This window comes from Prionailurus bengalensis, chromosome E2 (genome assembly GCF_016509475.1).
Source record: "Prionailurus bengalensis isolate Pbe53 chromosome E2, Fcat_Pben_1.1_paternal_pri, whole genome shotgun sequence".
NCBI classification, from domain to species: domain Eukaryota; kingdom Metazoa; phylum Chordata; class Mammalia; order Carnivora; family Felidae; genus Prionailurus; species Prionailurus bengalensis.
This window is the reverse complement of record NC_057352.1, coordinates 58,646,328-58,668,825: the sequence shown is the minus strand read 5'-3', so window position 1 is coordinate 58,668,825 and position 22,498 is coordinate 58,646,328. Positions and strand designations below refer to the sequence as shown.

The 22,498-nt window shown below is 63.4% G+C and overlaps 1 protein-coding gene and 2 long non-coding RNA genes across 7 annotated transcripts in view; 2 read left to right on the top strand and 1 right to left on the bottom strand.

The window, feature by feature from the left end:
- Positions 1–22,498, bottom strand: part of GSE1 (Gse1 coiled-coil protein) — a 391,234-nt gene that overhangs the window by 184,918 nt on the left and 183,818 nt on the right. The window lies entirely within an intron of this gene.
- LOC122494563 lies at positions 8,108–10,312 on the top strand. Its single transcript, XR_006300203.1, has 2 exons — positions 8,108–9,068; positions 9,979–10,312. It is a non-coding gene; the product is annotated as an uncharacterized LOC122494563 (long non-coding RNA).
- Positions 15,791–16,950, top strand: LOC122494562. The gene is made up of 2 exons (XR_006300202.1): positions 15,791–16,077; positions 16,839–16,950. It is a non-coding gene; the product is annotated as an uncharacterized LOC122494562 (long non-coding RNA).

The following is a 22,498-nucleotide window of genomic DNA, read 5'->3' as shown; positions in this document are numbered from 1 at the left end:
GGTCGTGGGGCGCGGGCCCCTCCTGCTTAGGGCACACGAGACAGGGAGGAGGCTGGCGGCGTGACCCTGGGCTTCCGTGTCACCAGGGGGGACAGCGATGCCACAGACTGCACGGGATCCTTGTGAGTTGCTGTTGTCGACTGAACGTTCATGACCTCCCACCCACCCCCCGGCCCCACCATTAGGCATCTGTTGAACCCCAAGTCCCAGCGCAATGGTATTCGGAGGTGGGGCCTTTGGGAGGTGAGTACTTTCGAGGAGGTCATGGGGGCGGGGCCCCCTGATAGGATCGGGGTCCTCAGAAACAGAGGGAGAGACACAAGAGGACACAAGCCACAGATGACACCCGTCTGCGAGAAGTAGACCCTCACCCAGCGCAGAGTCTGATCCCCGCCTCCCGGCTCTGTCGGCATCTGCCGCTAAGGCTGCTGAGCCTGCCCGGTGCCTGGTGTTTCGTTACAGCAGCCCGAGGGACTAAGGCCCAAAGCAAACACCCTAATGTCCACCGCTGGGCTAACGGACAGACCCCTCGTGGTGCGTCCGCGCCACCAAATGCCCCTCGGCAACCCCGATGCTCTCACGCCCGCCGGGCGGATCTCGAGGGCTAAGCCAAGGCCACCAGACGTGAAGGTCTCTGCACGGAACGCTTCCGACCACGTGACATCTTAAAGGCAAGGCCAGAGGGACAGAAAACAGATCTGTGCTGGCAGGGACCGGGGACAGGGGACAGGCTGCCAAGGAACACGACGGAACGTCGTCGTCCTCGGATGCACGAAGTGACTCTTCTCGTCCAGGCTCTCCGTTTCACGGGGAGCCGGAACAGAGAAGTCAAGCCACCTCCCTAAGGTCACACAGCGATGCAAAGCCAGGCGTGCTGGCCCAGAGCTCCCGTCCGCAAGCACCGTGACGGTCGGGCTGCCTCCTCTGGGGAGCCCTGTGCTCACCGAGGGGACGGTTAGCTGGCCGGAAAACGAGGCCCCGGAGCTCTATCAGCTCTGCCGCCCCCCCGAGGCGTGGGGAGCTCCTATTTCATCGATTGTACTTGGCGAGCGCTCCTGGGCTCCTCTGGGCCTGACGGAACCCGGCTCCTCGGGTGACCCTGTGCCCGAGGCGGCGTGACAGGCCCCCGATCCGGAAGCCGGGGCTCCCCCGGGCTGCGTCGCCCCGGCCACAGGCCCCCGTCCCCGCGAGGGCCCTGCCTTTCCCCCAGACACCCCCGGCTTTGTTTTTCCAGGCCCTTCCAGGCCCAGCACCATCCAGAAACGTCGGTTAGGCCAGAACAGCTGCCTGGCGCCTCGTGAATGCCTCAGATGCGGAGCGCGGCGGGAGCCCCGAGCCCACACGCTGCCACTAGGTGAATCGGGCCTGCCGTTAGAGTCACAAAGACCAATTAAAACGAGAGGAAAAGCAGCCTCCCCGCCTCCCAGAGCACCCCGGCCAGCTGCTCCTCTACCCCCGCCGCGCCGGCCCCGCGAGCCCGCTCCCTCCGCACCCGGGCCACCTGCCTCTGACAGCGTCATTATTGACGCCCGCCTCCTGAGCCCCCGCTTCGGTGGGCGAGGGCCGGGGGGCGGCGACGGGCGCGGGGGGGAGGAGGCGCACAGCTCCCGGATTTGCGACGCCGTTGCTGCGGGGAGAGATGAGAAATTGCCTTTCTGACCCAAAACCGGAGTTCACAGCTGCACTTCATTACGGATGTCTCCAGGAGGCCCTGGGAGAAGCGCGGCTCGGGAAGGGCTCACCTGTTAGCGACAGCTGTGCCTGCCTCTCCCGCAAGCACGTTGGTGGTTTCCTGCCCGGGGCTGCAGGGGCGGGGGGGGGTGGGGGGCGGCCCGCGGTCCCCCCCCCTTCCCCCCCCCCCCGCCAGTCTGATGAACTCAGCGGACGGAGGGAGAAGGAGGCACCAGACCAGCGAGCGGGAGCGAGGGGGAAGAAACGGCCACAGGTCGGGGGGTCGCTCGTTTTGGAAGGCACCAGAAGGCAAGGGGTACATCTGCCCCCCCCCCCTTCTTCTGGGTCTCACGTCCACCGGGGTGAACGCGGGCGTGTGTCGGGCACCTGGAGTACCTCCGGGTACACGGCAGGCGCTCAATAAATGCTCCCTCCCTTCCTCCCTTGTGGTCGGTCTCTCCGCGCTTCTGACATGCCACCTTTCAAAAACGCGACAGTTATTTAAAGAGCCCAGGCTCCTGGGGCGCCTGGGGGGGGCTCAGACCGTTGAGCGCCCAACTTCGGCTCAGGTCATGATCTCACGGTCCGTGGGTTCGAGCCCCGCCTCGGGCTCTGGGCTGACGGCTCAGAGCCCGGAGCCCGCTTCGGATTCTGTGTCCCCCTCTCTCTCTGCCCCTTCCCTGCTCTCCGTCTCTCAAAAATAAATAAACGTACACACACACATACACACAAAAATAAATACAGAGCACAGGCTCCTGAAGGTCAGGGGTTCTCCACCCTGCGCGCTGGAGTCATCTGTGGACCTTACGGAAAGACCCAGAAGCTCGCTGCGGGATCCCTGAGGTTGGGCCCAGCTGCACTTCCAGAGCTCCCCGGGCAGTCCGAATGCACAGTGGGGTGGAGACGCTCGGACCCGAATGGCTCTTATCTGGCTTTTGAGGTCTGTACGTCCTTTTCTAAAGAGGGCGACGGGCCAGGGACGAGTGACGGGGCCCAGAGCCGGCTCCAGAAGGAGAGCCGGGCTGCGGAGTCGGCGTCGCTAGCCGCCAGGCCGCCCTGCCCTCGCTTGCCAGCCGCGAAGGCTTGCACTCAGGTCCCCAGGGCGGAGACAGAGCAGGCCCCTGGTTCCGGCCGCTGCTCCCTGCGTCGGCCCCACCAGGAGAGAGCACGGCAGCCTGGCCGTGAGGGCGTATGTGACAGCAGGTGAGGCCTCTCTCTGGAAATTTGCTGACCAGGCTGAGTCCTGGCTGGGTACACGGCGTCTCAAAGCTGTGCCTGGGAAGGCACCCCGTGGGCGGGCCTCACACCTAAAATCCTGGCTCGCTGCGTCTCGGGAGCATTTCCGTGCTCATCGCGGCCTGGGGCGGGGGAAATGGCGTTTCGGTTCCTTCCCTGCGGCTAGCTAAGCAGAAGATGCTGAAAATGCTCTAACCCTGCAAAGCTTCACTCGCCCCATCTGGGAAGCAGGAAGACGGCCAACCCACGGGGTCACGGTGAAGTTGAAACGGGGAGACAGGCTGAGGCAGGTGTCTGCCCCGCGGAGGGGGGGAAACGCCTGGCATGTCCCCGAGCACCCCCACGTCCCGTGTGGCCGGTTCGTGGAGCGGCCCCACTTTCCAGATTGGAAAGCCAAGGTCTCTAGAGGTTGCCTCCCCAAGGTCAAGGGGTGAGGCCGGGATCTGAACTCGGGAGCCCAAGCTGTTGGCCACCACTCACTCACGCGGGCCGGGCCCCCTTCTGGAGGCATCTCTCACCGCATGCTGGAATGCCCCGGCTGCTGATGGCCGAAGGGAGAAGCCTCTTGGGGGGAAGACGCATGCTGGGGACCCCGGGCCACGAAGGGAGTGGAGGCGGACTGCACACTGCCACCCGTGTCGTCCACTAAAGTCTGGGCGGAGAGCAGGCCCGGTAAGCCTGGCCTGGCTCCCTGGACACTGAGAGGGTCCAGGGCCTTGGGGGCGCACTCAGGGTCAGAACCCGGAATGCCGGCTCGCGTCCTGGCGGAAAACAGAAGCCCGGTGGGGCGCGCGGCACGCACACAGAGCACCTGACGTCGTCGGGGGCACCGAGGAGCGGGGCTCTGGGCTCCGGAAGGGGCTGAGGGTGGGGGGAAGGTGGAGAGAAAAGGTCGTCAGGCGCGGACAGCAGAGGCCGGGAGGCAGAGCCGCAGGACCGGCCCGGGAGGGCCCCGGGGACACAGACAAGGCAACCCGGGCCGAGACGCGAGCTGACCTGCCCCACCTCCCCGTCCCACCTTCCATCTGTCCCGTCCACGCATCTCCCAGGTTGAGCTTTCGGCCCCCGGGGCCGGGCACACGGCAGGTCCTGGCCCCCCACGTGCTGCAAACCCACTGGTGGCCGTCTGTGAGGCGCCCTGCCCTGGGCCAGCTCTTGCGCCCTTCTCATTCCTGCCCCGACGCCCCGGCACCCCAGTGTCCCAAACCCCGCCAACGCCAGGAGCCGCCGTTGACGCATACCTACTGGGCGCCAGGCGCCGGCCCCTGAGGTTACCGCGGACCATCCCACTGACGCCGGTCACCGACACTGTGCGGGAACTTCTGATACTGTCCTCTCTCGACCCCTGGAGAAACTGAGGCACAGAGCACCTCAACTGCCTCCCAGAGCCTTTACTCAACGAGTGCACGGATGCACGGGGCGGGGGGGGGGGCCTTGGCGTCCTGGGAGAGCCGGGGTCCTCCCGGGAACGAGCCCCCCCTTCCCTGACCTGACCCCACCCGGCCCCCTGCGGTGCGATGCCAGGGCCGGGCCAGGCTCTCTGGAAGCAAGAACCCCAACGATAATGATATGCTGGTGGCACGGATACCCGCAGCTAATATTTACATAACGCTCACCGTATGTACTCCAGGCGCTCTTCCAAATGCTACGCACGCAGCCATTACTCACAGAGCCTCCCAAGCCTGTTTGGTGCATGCCGGTGTTTGCCCATTTCACAGATGGGGCACAGAGAGGTTAGCTGGTCTGCCGAGGACACACAGCCGGCAGGCGTCAGGGCTGGGATGTGAACCCCTCGCTGGGCCTGACCCCAGGGGCCGTGAGGTGGGCCCCCAGCAGAAACCCACAGGGGCGGGGAGGGGGACGGGGGGGGGGGCGGGAAGGGGGGGCAGGCCAGCCGCCCAGGGCCAGGGGGTAGGGGGAGCTCTCCCTCCCGCCAGGAGGAGGCCGCTGCTGCTGGCGCTCTCCCCGCGAGGCCAGGCCTTGCAAGGGAAGCAGAAATCTGTCGTTAACACAGTGCCAAACCCAAAGTGGCTGGTCCCGAACTGCAATCCAATAAAAGTGCGACTTGTCTATTTATCATCCTCGGGGCTTTTTATCACGGTGCAGATGGCTGCTACCTTTGGAAGGCTCAGCAGCTCGCTGCCAGCCGCCCGCCACGCAAAGCTTAGCTCAACAGAATCTGGGCCTGCACCTGTGCAGGGCGGCGAGCGGGGGGCCCCCCGGGCACGCGGGGTCCCGTGTCCCTCTCCCGCTCAGCGCTCACGCGCTGCCCCCGCGCCTGCCCCCCTCCCGCGGAGCTGGTGGCCCCCTCCACGGTGCTCACAGCCGCGCCCACCACACCCGGTGCGGAGCCCCCAATGACCCGAGGAGGCAGGTGCTCCCCAGAGCGCAGAGAAAGCAGCAGGAGCCCCGCAGGGGAGCGGAGGGCCGGGTGGGAACGCGCGGCCCAGGCGGCTCAGAGCAAGGGGCCCCGTGGGGCGCCCACCGCGATGCAGGCGGGAAGATAAAGCCAGGGAAGATCAAGGGCCAGGCGTGCGGAAAAGACCGTGCAGGGAGTGGGGGGGGGGTGGGGGGGGGGAGCCCCAGGAATCAGGAGCCGCCCCAGACCCCTGCAGGCTGACGTCCGGCGGGGCCTCTGGAGACCGGGTCCCGGAAAGAAAGCCCGCGGGAGGGATGCGGGTATCGACACCCACGCGGAGGCCGGGGCGACAGGGAGGGGCGGGAGGGTGGGAGTCCCCCCTGGCTGGACGGGAGGTCGGGCCTGAGGCCGGGTGCCTTCCAGTCCTTCCGGCTGCCACAGGTTTATGTCGAGAAGGCAGCGTTTCCACCAGCCCGGGGCCCCAGCTGCAGCGCGCGTGCGTGCCCGTGCGTGTGTGCATATCGGTCTCTGTGCGCACCAATCTCTGTACACGCGCGTGTGTGTGTGTGTGCGTACGTGTGTGTAGGGGCTGAAAGTTTCGCCCCACCCCCACCCCGCAGCCTGCGGAGGTCCAGGGGCCACCCCGGCACTGTGAGCCATGACCTTTGCCCTTTGGGCTGCGGCCCAGGAAACAGAGCAACGACCAGAACACCCTGCCACCCCAGGTCCTCCCGGCTGGCCCGGTGTCTGCTCTCCAAGTAAACCAGACTCGGCAGGCCTCCTACAGCACACACCTTAGGGATGCTGCCGGACCGGACAAGGCGGCTGCATCTGGAAAAGGCACTGAGCATCCTTCCAGGCGTCTCTGTGGTCTCCCCTACGGGGTTCAGGGCTCCGGCCTTCCCAAAGTCCTTTCCAGCCAGCTCGGGAGACTTAGGCCCTTCCGGTTGCCTGGAACGCCCCTCCCTGCTGCCCCGAACCGGCCTGCCCCGCTTCCAGATAGGCACTCCAAGCCTCTGTGTTATTTCTGGGTGCCACAAGGCACACAGGTGGGCACAGCCACCCCCGTGGCAGAAGCCGTGGCTCAGAGAGGCTGGGAACCGCCACAAGGTCACCCGGCTGCACACTTTTCCGCCGGGCTGGTTCGCAGCACTGGGGCTCCTACCCAGCCTCTCCCGTGGTCACAAAACCGGGGCCGGGAGGGCAGCTGCGCAGAATTCCCTCGGCCCGGCTACACTGTTAACACTCGCCCCCTCGTCTGTCCTACACCTCTGTCTGTAGCTTTGTTCTTTTTTTTTGCCGGGGTGCTTCAGTTTGTGCCCATCGTAACAATACGTAACTCGTGCATAAACGTTACCTCGGGCCGGACCCAGATCTAAGTACACACGCTTCCTCCTCCGATAGTCCTCTCCCGGGACACCATCTTTATGTTTCGGATCGGAAAGCAGCACAGAGAGGTCAAGAAACGGACCGCAGGTCACACAGCTGGGGCCAGGACTGGGACCCGTGTGACGCGCCCCAGGCCATGGCTTGGCCGAGAGCTACACAGCCCTCATTGGCCATCTGCAGCACGGTCTGGTCACAGCAGACCGGACCGTCTTTGTGCAGGACAGCGGGGACCGGAGAGTTCCAGGCTCTGGCTGCAGCTTTCCCCTGGTGGAGTGGGGACAGGTAATAAGGAGCCCCTTTTCACCTCAGCCTGCTGGGGCCACACCAGGAGACCTGTCCTCGGCCCCCAGGGTGGAAGCTGGACCTCCCCTCTTCAAGAGATGTCAAGTCTTCTCAGTGGGCAGGGTGGCCGCCCCCGGGCCCCTCATGTGGCAGGCAGCAGCATGCGGAGAAGGGAATGGGGGCCACGCAGGGTTGAATAGCGTCCCCCCCAAATTACATCCACGTGGAACCTCAGAAGGGGACTTTATTTGGAGATACGGTCTTTGCAGATGGGTCTGGAGACGCGATCGCCCTGGATTTAGGACGAGCCCTGATGGGAGAACAGACACCCCTCTCCTGAAATTCTGGACGAATCCTTGGCTGCACACAGCCAGCCTCAGTTTACCTCCACAGTCAGGTTCAACCTCCTGCTTCCTAACGCACCGGCGGCTCTGAACTGGCCAATGAGTCCATCACAACACCCTTTATGCATTCGCTCAACAAACATTTATCAACCATCTACTGCGCACGTGCACCAGGTTCTTCCAGGCCCCAGAGAATATGGCAGAAGGCCTGCCTGCATGGGGCCGATGCTGAGCTGGGGGAGCCAGAAAGTAAACAACCAGACAATCAAGTGACACAACTTCAGCAACCAAAGACTCTCTAGGGGAAAGGGAGCACCAGACTATTAGAACGGTAAGTGCAAAGGCCCTGAGGCAGAAACGAGATCTTCTGTTCAGGATGGAACAAGCCGTCGGTGGGGTTGCAGCAGGGGCTCCTTGTGGGGGTAGCTGGGGGGGTGGGGCACTGGAGCTGCCGGACCACACCAGGCATTTAAGGTGTCGTAAGGAGTTGGGATTTTATTCCACGTGTTACGGGAAGCTGCCATAAGCCAGGTGGTTTTGACTGAGTGAAGTGGGCTCCCCTCTGACGGCTACAGGGAGAAGGGAGGCCGTGGGGGCGGTGGGGGTGGAGGGGGGTTGGGGGCAGGACGGGGAGACAGGCCTGTTCCTCTGGGAAAAGGTTTTGCTGGAGGAAGAGGTGGGCCAGAGCAGGCGTCGAGGGTCCAGTAGGAGAGAATTAGCTCTCAAGTCCGGAGGGAGGAACTTGCTCGTCAGCGGGCTGGTGACCCTTGGAAGGGCAGAGACGTCCGTGGGTGGGCGAGTGTGTGTGCCTGCGCCGACATGTCTGCGTGTATTGCAAACGTGTGCCCGTGTGCCTGTGTATGGAGGTGTGGCCGTCCCCGTGCACGCGTGTGGACGCTCACCCGTGTCTGTGCCGGGATGCGGAGGCTTCATCCGGCAAGTCCGGACCCCCAGGCTCATCAGAACCCCGCCCCCCACTGACACAGGCCCAGGATTCCAAAGTGCCTCAGCCTGGCGCCTGGTGGGGGCGGGGGCGCACCCTCCCCCTTGCAAGGGCTTCTGAACGCATTCTACCCTCTACCTCTCCAGGCACACTGCCATCTGTCTCTCCCCCTCCTGCCGCTCGGCCATTTGAGCCAGTGATGGGGGGCGCTCCCCGCCTCCGGGACCGGGAGAGCCAGATGGCGGGAATCAAGGCCCCGTGGTGCCCAGGGGAGGCTGCACAGGGCTGCTGTCCCCACAGCCACCCGGGGTCACGGGGCAGGCCTCCACCGTCAGCCTTGGCGCCTCCTGGCTGTCCCGGCCCCTGTCCCCGGGCCCCACCTCAAGTGGCCTTTTGCAGCCACCACATAAATCACCGTCCAGGTCAGGACCGGGTGAGGGAGCAGGGCTGGGGAGGGCACAGCCCCTGGGGCCTGCAGACAGACTGGCTGCCAGTGACCCCTGACAGCCCAGGCCAGGGGGTCTCCAGGGGCCAGCTGGGAGGTCGGGGAGGTGCAATGCTGCCCTGGGCCTGCGGGTGATCCCGGCTGGCCCCGCTGCACGGGGAGGGCCCGGGTCAGGGGCACAGGCCAACACCTGTCCAGGTGGCCCGCGTGGAGGGCAGGCCGGAGGCCACGCTGGGTGGCCCGGAGCAGCTGCCCGCACCGGCCGGTTCTGGGCCTTCATCCATCTCTGCACACGACCTCAGCGCCCGCGGACCTGGGCGCAGCTCTGTGAGCTCGGCCCCCTGTCTTGTCACCAACTTCACAGACGCTCCCTGAGAATGCCCACCGCATTCTGGACACGTAAGCTCGGGAGCTGATTAGTTTCTGTTCCGCCGTCTCACTTTCTAGCTGTGAGAGCCTGGGCAAGTGATTTGGCCGTTCTGGGCCTCAGTTTGCCCATCCGCGAAAGCGGACGCTGGCACCTACCTCTGAGGGTCTCGGGAGGGTTCGATGAACAGGGCCACCACCTCCGTGGAGGACAGCCGCCCTCCACGGAGGCTCCGGCGCGGGCCTGGGGGTTCCCACGGGACCGGGCAAGGACGCAGCCCCTCCTCCGTGCTCTCCCACCCTGGAGAACACACTCCCTACTTTGCACGAGAGGAGCAAAGGCCCAGGAGGCCCTCAAACACGAGGGTCCCTCAGGCCGGGCTCGCAGCCCCTCGCGTCAGATGCGTGGCTTCATTCATTCACTCATTCATTCACTCATTCCACGAAGTTTATAAAGTGCCTACTATGTGTTAGACGCTTTGTAGGGAGTGTAGAAAAGAGGGGGTTGTCGAGGAGGGGCTCGGTCCGATGGGGGCGGCAGAGGCACAAACACAGGGTCCGATTCAAGCAGAGACACAGACAGAGGTCGGCAGCCTCCAGGATGCGGAGCACAGACCTCCCTTCCCCAAGCCGGGGACAGCTTCAGGGAAGCAGACACTGAGCGGTAAATAAAATAACGAAGGGTACTTATCATTTGTTGCGGCGTGAGGGGAGGGAGTACTGTTGCGATCCGGGAAGCTGGAGGCCCAGAGAGGCTCAGCGACTTGCCCGACACCACACAGCTAAAGCATCTGGGGAGGATCCCAGCCCAGAGACGGCACAGTCACTAGACAAACATCCTGGGGCCCTAGGGGTTGGGATCCGGCCTCAGGGACATCCCGCCCGGCGCCTTGACCCCCCACAGCCGGAAGGAAGGTGTACCAAGAGCACATTTGCTTTACAGGTGGGGAAACTGAGGCCAGGCGGAGTCCCGGACGGCAGGCGGTGAGTAGAAGCTTTGGGAGCCCAACCCAGATCCCCTCCTAGGCTCAGATTTCTAACAGGCCTCAGGGCCTGCCCCCTCTCGCCCCCTTCCTGGGTGGAGCCCACCCGGTTGTGCAAACATATAGCTCCCCCCTGGGGGGGGGGAGGGGGTGCCGGCTCCCTAGATGGCATTATTTCCTCATTTCTCCTTCCTAGCACCAGACGGCAGCCTCCTGGTCCAGCAGGAGGCCCCGGGCTTGGCAACATCAGGCTTTCTCGAAATAAAAATGAAGAGGGAAAAAGCCTTTCCAGGAGGCCAGTTCTCATATTTACATGTAAAAAGGTCCCCTCGGGCTCTCCCCGCCCTTCCCCCCACTTCCTCTGGGGGCGGGGGATCGTTTGGAGGGCGGGCAGGGGGCCTCTGTGACCCCAGGCGCCTCCTCGGGGGCGGGCGGAGGCGTCCGCTGGGAGAAAGATCAGATGGCCCCGGAGGGGGGAGGGGAGGCGGCTGCTTCCTCGCTCCCCTCCCCCCTGGGATTTCGTGGGTGTGGTAACACGTGAGGCCGGCCGTCTGCGCCCGCGCCCCCCGCCCCCGCCATCTGCTCCGAGGCCAAAAGTCGCCGGGGAGGTGCGGGGCGCTGCCGGGGGCTGCGCGACCCCGGCAGTAACCTTCCCCCTCCCTGTCCCCACCTCTTAAAGCAGATGTCCCTTATTGATGGGCTCGGGGTCCGCTCCAGCTCCCCCCCCCCCACAATGGCCCCTCCGGCCCCGATCGCCCGCCGCGGACGGCTGCGGCGGCGGCGGGCTCCGACCCCGGGAAGGCCGCGGCGTGGGGTCCCTGCTCGGGAACCAGGGCGCCCGGCCAGCGGGGCTCCCTCCAGGCCGCCGGCCCGCCCCTCCGGCGGCGAAGCCGGCGCCCACGGGCCCTCCCGGGCTTGGGCCGCGCGCCCAGCTGGCCGGGCTGGGGCGGGAGCTGGCTCCGGGGACTCCCCGGGAGGTCAGAGCCTTCCCCCTCCGGGCTGCCCCGTCCGCGCCTTAACCCTCTGGACCCAGAGGTTCAGCTCTCGCCCCGGTTCAAGAGGAGAGGGACTCTCTTCAGGGACCTGTGAGTGAGGCCCAGCGGCTGGGCCCAGACAAGGGATTGCCCAGAAACCGGAAAGGTTAACCACCCCCGCCCCAGGCTCACCCCCACACCAGCGGCTTTCATGCCCCCCCTCAACAGCAAGCTGGAGCTGTAAATACTCCAGGGATAGGCTCAGGCTGACAAAATCGCACTAGAGTGTTAATGACTGAGCTGATGCCCCAGCCAGAACTCCGGGCAGGCATCTGGTTGAGCCAGTTATCAGCTGTGTGTCCTGAGGCCAGGGTCTTGAGCTCCCGCTCCCGGGGTGGTTTCCCTATCAGTAAAATCAGGATAAGAAAAACCCCTGCAGAACCGAGTTGCTGCTACCTTCAAGGGATGCTTGCTGAAGCGCAGAGGAGGGGTGGGGTTAGAGGGTAGAGAGGGCACAACCTTTCAAACGCCCCCCCCTCCCCACTAACCCTGGGCTAACCCCAATCCAGGTAAGGCCACAGAGGCTGGGGGGGGGGGGGAGCCACCAGAAACTAAATAAATTTCCAAAACATATCCCTGAGATTCAGGGCCCTGCAGCCCCAGCCCCTGCCTCTTTGGGGCAGCTGGGGAACAGTGAGGTCTTGGGCCTTGGAGCCCCACAACCTGAAGGTGGAACGTGACCCGGTGCCACTGGGTGACGTCTGAGCACACACCCTCACGCGACTCCCGGCGCGGGCAGATGTTATGTTACAGGGATGAGGCCACGCTCAAAATCTGCTGTTGACGGACCCTGGACGGCCGCAAGTCCCTTCCTGCTTCTGAGACCCAGTTCCTTCCCTGGTACGGTGAGGGGTTGGGCCGCAACCCCACGGAACTTGTGCTCACCTCATCTCTTCTCACCAGGGAGATGGGAAGAATGGCTCTTCCTTCCCTCATAGAGCCAGTGTTTTCTTTTCTTCCATGTAGTCACCTACCAACATCCACTCAACATCCGTCCAACATCAACCATCCATCCGTCCGTCCATCCAACATCCACCCAAGGAACCCAGGGGTTGAGATCAGACAGACCTGAGCTCAATCAAATCACAGTCCTCCTTTTATGTCTGGTGACCTGTCCCAGGTGACTTAGCCTCCCACAGCCTCAGTTTCCTTGTCTGTAAAATGGGCTTAAGGGCTGCCTCATTCAGGTTTGGGGAGACTAAATGAAAAGGAAATGGCGCCTACAGTCGAAGCCGGGGGTGTATTTAACCCACACGGGCCCGAGTACTTGCTGCCCTCTTGCAGTTCATGGTCAGTAACAGCATCTGCCTGGGTCCATACCGGAGTCTGAGCTCTGAATCCCCCAGAATCTCCAGGCCCCCTTCCAATGTCCCCAGAAGAGTCTCTGGGAGAGGGAGATTTATCACCACCTAGGTCCCAAAGGAGACCTGAAAAAGCACAAGGTAAACAATGAAGGACCTTAGGGGGCGCCTGGCTGGCTCAGTTGGTAGAGCCCGTGACTCTCAATCTCAGGGTCAAGAGTTCAAGCCCTGTGTTGGGCACGGAGCCTACTAGAAACAAACAAAAACAAGAGGCCCTTCCATGCACAGGGTGGCGACTCCGGACTTCCAGGCTCAATCTCCAGTGAGACAGCCCCGACTCTGTCGCTCTGTGTCTGGGGCCTGCTGCTTAAACGGTCCCAGCCTCAGTTTCCCCGTCTACAGCGTTGCAGACAATGCCTGTAAAACACCCAACACATACGTGTCCCTCGATGAACAACTACGATCCTTAGAAACGGGCAGAGAAGGGATCTGGGGGCCGTGGCCGTCCACAGAAGGTGTAACCGCAGAGGTGGCGTGGCGCCCGCCACTGTAAGCGAGGTACGCGACAACACGCGTGTGCACGCGCCCCAGCATACGGACACGAGGGCGAGGCCTGCGCGGGGCGAGCTCGCGTGCCAACCACCGTCGGGGACGCGCGGCTCGGGCGCCAGGACGGCTGCGCTGCGAGACGGCGGAGGGCGCGGTCGGCGGGCCACACCCGGCCGAAGCGGTCTCTACCCGCGGGAGGTGAGCGCAGCTGAGCGTTCCTACCTCAAGGGCGATTTCCCTTCGCTGGGCCCCACTGGTGATGTCACGGGTGGCGGAAGGGCCATGGGCAGGCGACCCCGCCCCCCGCCTCCCCTCTCTGGGCGCGCTCCCGCGCCAGCCAATGGCAGACTGTTCTGGAAGCCATTCTGCATGCTCAGAACCTAATCTTATGACACTCTAAGCGCTTTATTAATAGCCTATTAGTGGGTAATTCATGCATTTTGATGAGAAATCATCTAGTGGTCGTTTATCGGGGAGGAGGGCTGTGGGGGCAGGTAGGGGGCGTGGAGCGCGGGGGCGTCGCCTCCACGTTGCTTCCCGGCACCTGCCGGGCGGAGGACAGCGACTCCCCCAGGTCCCGCTGCGGCGGTGCGTCTACAATGCCCCCTCCTGACAACCCAGCCACTCATTAATCTTGATGGGCTTTCTGCTGAGCATTCTTCCCGGCTTTCAAACCGTTCGCTAATTGCAATTAATCACTTACCGAAACAGATGTCAGGAACAATGGGGCTGGAAAGGCTGGAGGCTTGATAAAGCTGTCAGGAGAGGGTGCGTGGGTGGCTGGGGGACCAGGGGGCCCGACGCCCTCTGGGTTCTGGGCGCTTGGGGGGTGCCAGGCAGCCCGCTCCTGCCCTGGGCTCAGGGGGTGGGGGGAAGGCGAGGCCGCTATGGGGAGCTCTGGGGAGGCGGGTTCAGAGTCAAGGCCAGGTGTCAGAGGGGAGCCGGGGGGAAGACACCACACCCATACCCTCCGGGGGCCAATTTCCAGCTCTGATGCCCCAAAGGATCAAGATCAAGATGGGGGGGGGGAGGGGGACCGGCAGGTGCTTGGATCAGAGAAGCAGGCTCTGCGGTTGGGGTTTTCTGTGTTTTTTTTGCCCTGTGGTAACATGAGAATTGTATATTCACATTAGTTGCCAACATTTGAAAATCAGATTTGACAGAAAAATCTGGACTTCTGGCTTCTCTTGAAAAAATAAAAAGATTTTGCCACACGCCATCTTGCAACAGCAATCAGCTGTGGCTGAGCAAGCTCCCCCCCCCGCCCCGCCCCCGCCCCCACCGTGGTCTGGGCCACAGTCCACCCCAGGTGGCTTCCCTCTTCCTCCGGCTCCTGGACATTCTTCCTTTGGCCACTCCGCCTGTCGGGCTAGACAGGAGAGGCTTTGCACATGACCACCCTGGACGGGTTCCTGTAATTTGGAGCCGAGCTCACAGGGTTTGAACGCTGGACCTAAGAAATCTGCCCCCTGAGGGGCGCCTGGGGGGCTCCGTCGGTGAAGCGTCCGACTTTGGCTCAGGTCACGATCTCGCGGTTCGTGGGTTCGAGCCCCCGCGTCGGGCTCTGTGCTGACGGCTCGGAGCCTGGAGCCCGCTTCGGATTCTGTGTCTCCCTCTGTCTCTGCCCCTCCCCTGCTTGCACTCTCTCTCCCTCTCTCTCTCTCAAAAATAAATAAACATTAAAAAAAAAAAAAAAAAGAAATCTGCCCCTTGAGGCAGAAGTTTCAACCTTAGCTGCACAGGAGAATCTCTTTGGGGGCCCTTAAACATTCTCACGCCCAGGGCCCTCTGGGACGGGGGTTGGGAATGCCTTGTGTCAGTCAGTGGTCCTCAAAGTGGCATCTCCAAGCAGGGGCAGCGTTACCTAGGAACTTGCTGGAAATGCAGGTCCTCGGGCCCCATCCCACACCTGCTGAACCTGAGACTCCGGGGCTGGGGCCAGCAAGCTGTGCCCGAGGGAGAGCCCCCGGGGGGACTCTGACACCCGCTGAAGTCGGAGGTTCTGGACCGTGACCTGGGCGGAGGCCACGCAGGCGTATTCGTGCGTAAAAGTCCCTCCAACTGTACACGTAAGGTGAATGCCACCTGCCACATCTCCGCGCCCACACCGCGTCCCCAGCCAATCACGCCAGAATCTCTGGGGGTGGCAGGCGGGTGCCTGTATTTTGTCAAGCTCCCCAGGTGACCGCGGCTGGGAGCCCGGGCTGAGAGCCACTGTGTGGGCCCAGCTCACCAGCTGCGCTCACCCACCTCCTCCCTGGCCTGCTTTTGCAGGTGCCAAGGACGCACTGTGGTAGGACTCAGTCTCCGAATCACCAGGCGGGGCTCCCTCGGCCCTCCTCCCGTCGGGCTCCCTCCGGGAATCTACTGAGCGGGTCCTCCCAAGGCTGGGGGATCTCGGGCAGGTTGCCTGACCTCTCTGTGTGGGCCTCTCCCCTCCTCCGCACTGGGGTCACGACCACACAGGAGCCACTCCCCGCGTCGGGACAAGGATGGCTCGCCTCGCTATCTGCGTGGCCTCACCGCTCCAAGTGACCGCGAGGGGCTAAACGGTATCCCTCGGCGTATGTCTGTGCCTGTTTTCCCATCTGCGAAACGGGCTTCGTGCTCCACAAGGTTGTGGAGATTCAGGGAGTGAACACTGAAGCTCTCGGCCCAGCACCGGGTCCTCTGAGAGGGCTTGGAAAGTGCTAGACGCTGTTAAGATCCTGCCGCACAGCTGGCCCAGAGCCGGGCTCAGGCTAAGCCCCTGATGTGGTCATGGAGGGGACGGAAGAATGAACGAGACCCGCCAACAGTCGCTCACTGCACAGCCCCTACTGTGCACCTGCCCGGTTCACGGCCCCGTGCACGGCCCTGGGAATAACGCCCCGGGCGGAACAAGTCCAGCGGGGAGGCGGAATAAGTAAACATGCACATCCGTGCATGTGTCAGCTATGATGCAGAGCTCTGGAGAAAAACAGAGCTGGTAAGGTAAACAGAGAGCCCGAGGGAGGGAGGGAGGGAGGGAGGGAGGTCTCACCAAGGCTGCGCTTATAAAAAGGAAGGGAGGCCAGGGATCATGCAGATGCGTGTGAGTGGGAAGAGGGTTCAAGGCAGCAGAGGCAGTGAGTGCAAAGGTCCTGGGGCATGTCTGAGGACCAGGAAGGAGGCCGGTGTGGCTGCAGGAGACCAAGTAAGGCAGAGTGCGGGAGGCAATGAGGACAGGGAAGCAGTGGCACAGATCACACTAGCCCTGGCGGCCAGAGTAAGGGCTCTGGCTTGGCCCCCGTGGCACGTGAGCCAGGGGAAGCTGCTGAGGAAGCAGGGGGGGCGTGTTGTGCCTCATGAGCACATTCACACTTGTCACATGTAAGGACAAGCTGTGCCCGGTCCGCCCACGGCTACCAGAGCCCCTGGGGTAAATACAGGGTCTCTGGCTCCCCGGGCACAAGGCATCCAGGAGAGATCGCTTCTGGCCAGCAGCCTGGGCCTTCTCTGTGCTCCGAGGGTCAGGTACTGGCACGTGTGCTGGGCACACACCCACCACAACACGATCACGGGCATCTGGCACGACGGGCCATTCTCTGAAGGTGCCCCAGACAGACGCATGTTCCGGGCAGGAGTCGCGCGTCGTGGGAAGGTGTGCGTGTCCGGGGCTATGTCTCCCCGCGTGTGGCTCCGCGTGTCCCTGTTCGCTCGCAGGTGTATGTGGCAGGCACACGGGTGCCCACAGATGTCTGCTGCTCCCTCACGAGTTCTCGGGAGTTATGCGGCATGTTGGGTGTGTGTGTGTGTGTGCGTGTGTGTATTCGAGTCTGTGTGTTTCGTGTGCCGGCGTGTGCTTAGAGCCGTGGGTGTGCCATGGTGGGCACAGAACCGACACGGGCCGAGCCCATTCCTCCTGGGAGGTCCTGGCTCACATGGGGTAGACAAGCTCACGGTTCCATTTCCCAGGTGAGCAGACCGGGGCTCCAGTCAGGATTCAAAGCGAGATGTGTGGCACATGCCTGTGTCCTGCCTTGCCCTCTCCGGCCTCCTCTTCAAGCCCTTCTCACTAAAACATGAGGATCTTAGAGCCACCATCATCTGTCATCCATCCAACCATCCATCTATCTGTCCATCCATCCATCCTTCCTTCCATCCATCCTTTCCCCACAAATTCCGAGAGAGCGTTGACTGAAAGTATAGCTTCTGGAGCCTGCCAACCGAGTAGCTGAGCAGCTGGGGCAGGGGACCTCACCTCTCCGTGCCTCAGTCTCCCTATTTATAAGAAAGTATAGGGGCGCCCGGGTGGCTCAGTCGGTTGAGCGTCCGGCTTCGGCTCAGGTCACGATCTCGCGGTCCGTGGGTTCGAGCCCCGCGTCGGGCTCTCTGCTGTCAGCACAGAGCCTGCTTTGGATCCTCTGTCCTCCTCTCTCTCTCTCTGCCCCTCCCCCACTCGTACTCTCTTTCTCAAACAAAAATAAACATTAAAAAAAAAAAAAAAACCAGCTCTGTATCTATAGGATACTATCTATATTAAGCCCGAGGAGGGAGCAGTGGAGGAAGTTCAGATTCCCACTGCGGAATCTGCAAGAATCCTTGCTGTGGATTCTTGGCCAAGGTGAGTGAGTCACTTGCGTCTCAGCCTCGAACTCTCCACCCGTGATCCGGGAACAAAACTGTTCTGTCCTAGCATCAGGAGGCCAGGGAGTTAAGACTGTCCAGCACAGCCTGATAAATGGGGGCTGCCGTGACTTTAGGAAGGTGGGAAGGCAGGCTGGCCTGGCCGGCCTTGGAGGGTGGGCCGGGTGCTGGTGTCCCCTGGGTATGCAGGGGTGCAGCCCCCAGCCCAACAACACCCTTCCTCTGGGGTCTGGCTCCCAGCTCCTCCCGTGCCAAGCTCCTGGCTTCCAGCAACCTGGCCCCCGGGGGTGGACCTGTGTGTCCTCCCTTTGCTTTTTCGGACCGTCCCCCGGTGCCTGTTCCACCCGCGGCCCGTGTTAGCTTCTTCCTGTTGAAATACCTCACGCGGTTCCCATCCTCGGGCCCCTGGCTGGGACGGCACGGCACGGGCAGCTGTGCGACAGCTGTGACCGCACAGGGGCAGGCAGGGACACGGGGCACCGCCAAGCCCCCCGCGCCCGAGCACCGAGGGAGGGCCGCCCGGAGCCCTGGGTGCACAGCCCCGCCCCCCTGCCTCCGCCGCCAGCCTGGCCCTCTGCCCGCCCCGCTGCCTTCTGGGATGAAAGGAAAGCTGCAGCCGCCCGTACGTGCGGGACAGCCTCTGCCTGCAACCCGAGGAGGCCCTGACACATGTTAAAATAAATATTCTGCAAATATGATGTTCCATATGTATGACTTCGTGGGGTGATGATTTTCCTACTGATCGCTGTGACAGCTGTGCTAGGAACACGGGCCTGGGCGGCCCTCGCCGTGCCACGTGGCGGGGGGCGAGGGGGGCGCCGTGGCGCGGGAGCATCTGGCGACTCGGGACGCGCGGGGAGCCCGATGCCTGTCAGCGCTCAGCGCGGGCACATTAGTGATTCCGAGGGACGGATGGAGCAGGTGTTCCCAAGCAGCCTGTTCGTGATAATTACTTTTAGATTGTTTTAAAGTATTTAAGCGAGATCCTGGAGGGCTGGGAGGGAAGGGAGAGGGACGGCGGCTGGCGGGTGGGTGGGCGCCCCCAACCCCGGAGGCCAGAGGCGGGCGAGGACCAGGCCGCGTGACGCGGGCGGATCCCACTGGCTGGAGGGTCAACGTGTGGCTTGTACCAACGAGTCCGGCTGGGCCAGCGCTTACGATGTCGACACAGTCCGGTCCCATGGCCCAGGCCCAGGCCAGCCGCTTCCAGAAGGCCCGGCCTCTCTCCAGGAACCCCCCGGTCCCCTAACGGAAGGCGGGCCACGGGTAGAACAGGGGAAGTGCCTCGAACATCAGCCCTGACACTGCATCTCAAGCCTCGACTTCCGACAGGGACGTGTGGCCCCCGCCTCTGCGAGGGGCGGGGGGGGGGGGGCTGAGGCCCACTTCCTGCCCCGGTGCTGAGACACAGGGAAGCCGAAGACGGTCCCGAGGGACCGACTGAGTAAGCGAACAAATGAATGAGTGAAGGGACGCACGGGGTCGTTGTTGCTGGGGAGACCAGAGCTGCCTTTCGGTCTCTTTCAAGAGACTCCAGAACATTCTCCGCGTGAGTAGACAACAGCTCCAAACAGCAGGCTGGTGTGTGGCCTGCAGAGCCCCGGGGAGTGGGGGCTCGGGTCTCACTAGGGGCTCGGCCTGGACAGCGATCAGGGCAGGACGCGCCACCTCTGGAGGTGTCCTCAGCTCAGCCCCCGTCTGTGGGCAGTGGATGCCGGGACGGACACCGGCCAGGGGCTCAGAGGGGCCCCCTCGAGACACGCGATGACCTGGGGGCAGGCACCTGGGGAGAGCTCTGCATGCAGCAGCAGCAGGGGTGGGGACGGCGAGCGGACAGACAGACGGGTGCCCACTCTCCCGCAGCCGCGGTGGCTTGGCGGAGCACGGGGGCCGCCCCGCCCCTCCCGGCACCCTGCCCCCCTGCCCCGATTCACTCCCTCCTTTGCCCACGAGTCCTGTCAACCCCTGGCCCGTCGGGATTCACTGTCCAGGACGCAGCAGTGCCCCGTGAGCGTGTGCGAGGCCAGGCCCCCCTGGACTGACGGGACGGGAGCCCCGTAGGCTGGGCCCTGAAGTTCTCCCCCGGGGCTCTCAGGTACAGCAGGAGGTGACCACAGCCCAGAAACGGGGGCCCAGGCCTGGAGCCCCGCGCAGGGGTGGGGGCCGGCTGGGCGTCCCCAGGGGGCTTGAGGCTAGAGCTGGCCTATGGGAGCGGGCACGGGGGAGGGCAGAGGCCTGGCTTTGCTGCTGCTGCTTGGGCAGGATGCCCACGCAGGGCCGGAAATGGCTCCCCAGCCTGTCTGGGACCTCTGCCTCTCCCTGCAGGCAGGAGTCCCTCCGGCCACTTCCCGCCCAGAGGAACATCTTCACTCTTCAGGGGCGCAGGTCAGAGGATTCGATTCTGGTTCCCGCGGAACTGGCTCTGCCCTTCTTGCTCTCTGCAGTGTTTGCCCAGGCGGGGCCCGGGGCCAGCTACACCCTGCCCTCCGCAGGCAGGGATCAGGGGGCCGGGGGCCGGGCGCGGTGCTGTTTACAGCTGCTCTTTAAAATCCAGGCAAGTTCAATATTAGCTGTGGGGTTTGTGCAATCTGTTGCCAAGATAAAGCAGCCGGTGGGGGAGCAGGGTGCCGTGCCCTGCCCCGCTGGAGCCCAGAGCGGCCAGGCCTGGTTAATGAACAGCCAGCGGGCTCCGGCAGCTGCTCCCCCGAAGCCTGCCTGCCAGGGCCCACCGAGTCCAACCCTGGGGCGACGGTGCTCTGTCCACGGGGCACCTGAAAGCCTCCTTCCCGCTCCGCTCAGAAAGAGGCCCAAGCCCTGAGGGGCCTCCCAGCACCCGTCCGGGCTGCTTCACGGCCTCACCCACCCCTCTCCTCACTGCCCGCCTCAGGGCCTTTGCACCTACGGTGCCCTCTGCTTCCTCACCAGCTTCAGGCTGGAATGTCACCTCCTGCAACTTCAGCTCCACGTGTCCCTTTCCTGCCCTCCCCTGGCCTTACGACTTCCAAAGACCTCATCACACACTCTGCCTGGATCATGGATCACTTTGTGCACACGTTTATTTTCTGGTCATGCCCGTCTGTGAGGGCAAGGTCCTCTCGTAAGAAAAATTTGGGGGGGCCAGAACGGCATCAGGCACAGAGCGGCTATTCGATAAGCATCTGTGCCACGGGCCGGACTCCCGGCCCAGTGCTCCTCCCTGCACGCCCCCTCCCTGCCTCCCGGCCTCTCCTTCCTCCTTGCTCCCTGCAGGTGTCCCCCACCTGCTGGGCCGCCCTGGGAGCAAGCTGACATCCCTCATTTAGTGGCCCCTTCTCCTCAGAGCCTCTCACCGTCAGAGCTGCTGGGAGCCACGCACAGGAGGAGCTGACAGTCACCCCTGCGGATTTTCATTTCTTATTCATGCCGATAATGTAAACGGGACTGTGTCTGGAGCAAAGTCACTTAACCCATTAGAAGAAGCTTCGGCTGCATCACAGCCCCAGACGGGGGTGGCGGGGGCTGCGGCGGGTGAGCCGGGCCTGAGTCCCAGCCAGGGGGGTGGGGAGGTGGGGGGGGCTTCCCACACTGGCTTATCCCCACACAAAAGAACGGTCAGTTCTGCGCATTCACCAGGACCATGCCAGGAAGGGTGCCCCCCGGAGGTGTTCAGCAAGGACGTTAAAAATGCCGACTTCGGGGCGCCTGGGTGGCGCAGTCGGTTAAGCGTCCGACTTCAGCCAGGTCACGATCTCGCGGTCCGTGAGTTCGAGCCCCGTGTCGGGCTCTGGGCTGATGGCTCGGAGCCTGGAGCCTGTTTCCGATTCTGTGTCTCCCTCTCTCTCTGACCCTCCCCTGTTCATGCTCTGTCTCTCTCTGTCCCAAAAATAAAATAAAAACGTTGAAAAAAAAAATTAAAAAAAAAAAATGCCGACTTCGTGGGGGGTGCGGTGTGGACTGAACGTGGAAGGAATACGGGGAAGAGGCCCGTCCCGGGGAAGCCTTCAGTGGATGCCCACCACTGTTGGTTCTTTTGGGAAGAAAACTCTTGAGTCAGGGCCCCCCGGGGTGGGGAGGGGGGAGGGTGGGGGGGGGAGCTCAAAGGAAACGTGAAGCGCGGAAATAGAGCCGACCTCTCCCGCCGCCTCTGGGGAAGCAGGCGGTATAAAAAGCGATACTCTAGCTGTTACCCCTTGTGCGGGCACAGGTGCACATGTGCACACGCGGAGGCCATGCACGAGGACAGCTTTGCAGAAAGAGGGCCAGATGGTTCAGGAAACCCGCCTTCTCAGAAGGAAGGAGCCTCTGTGGTCAGGAAGTAGCCGCCCAACGGTCCTGAATGCGTCAGTGACGAGCTCGCCGGGGCCGCTGGTTTACCCAGCTCTACGTCCTCTAAGCCCTGCGCCCGTGAGCCTCCTCGGGCCTCAGGGTCACGGCCGCACGGCGGGGCGATCGCACACCCCCGGGTCGTGGGCTGCTGTGGCAAGGGTGATATGAGACACGACGGAGTGAGCACTTCCGGGTCTGGTGGCCTGGGACCCCAGCCGGCTGTGCATCCTCGGGCAGGCCCCGCCCCTCTCTGTGCTTTGGCCTACTCTGCGTTGAATGAGGGGGGAGTCGGAGCCCTACTTGCTGTGCTCCTTTGTGGGGTGTATCATCCAGGGCCGGAGAGACAGGAGAATTGGGGTGATCCGTGGAGAGCAGGCACCTGGTGAACGCCCCGGGTCCCCATCCAACCATGATCCGGGGCCAAGGCCAGAGACAGCCCTCAGAGCCCCTGTCCTGGGCCCAGAGGGCTGGGAAACCTGGTCCATGAGAGGCCGGGGCCCCGCCTGCACCCCCACCTGCCCAGCTCTCCTTCCGGGGTGTATTTCCCAAACGCTCCCACGCTCAGTGCCTGCTGGGTGCTCCCTAAACGTTAAGGGTAAGCCTCCCGAGGGCCCTTGAGTACGTACTGTGATTCTGCCTGTTTGGCCGAAGAGGAAACTGAGGCCCAGAGCGTCAGGAGACAT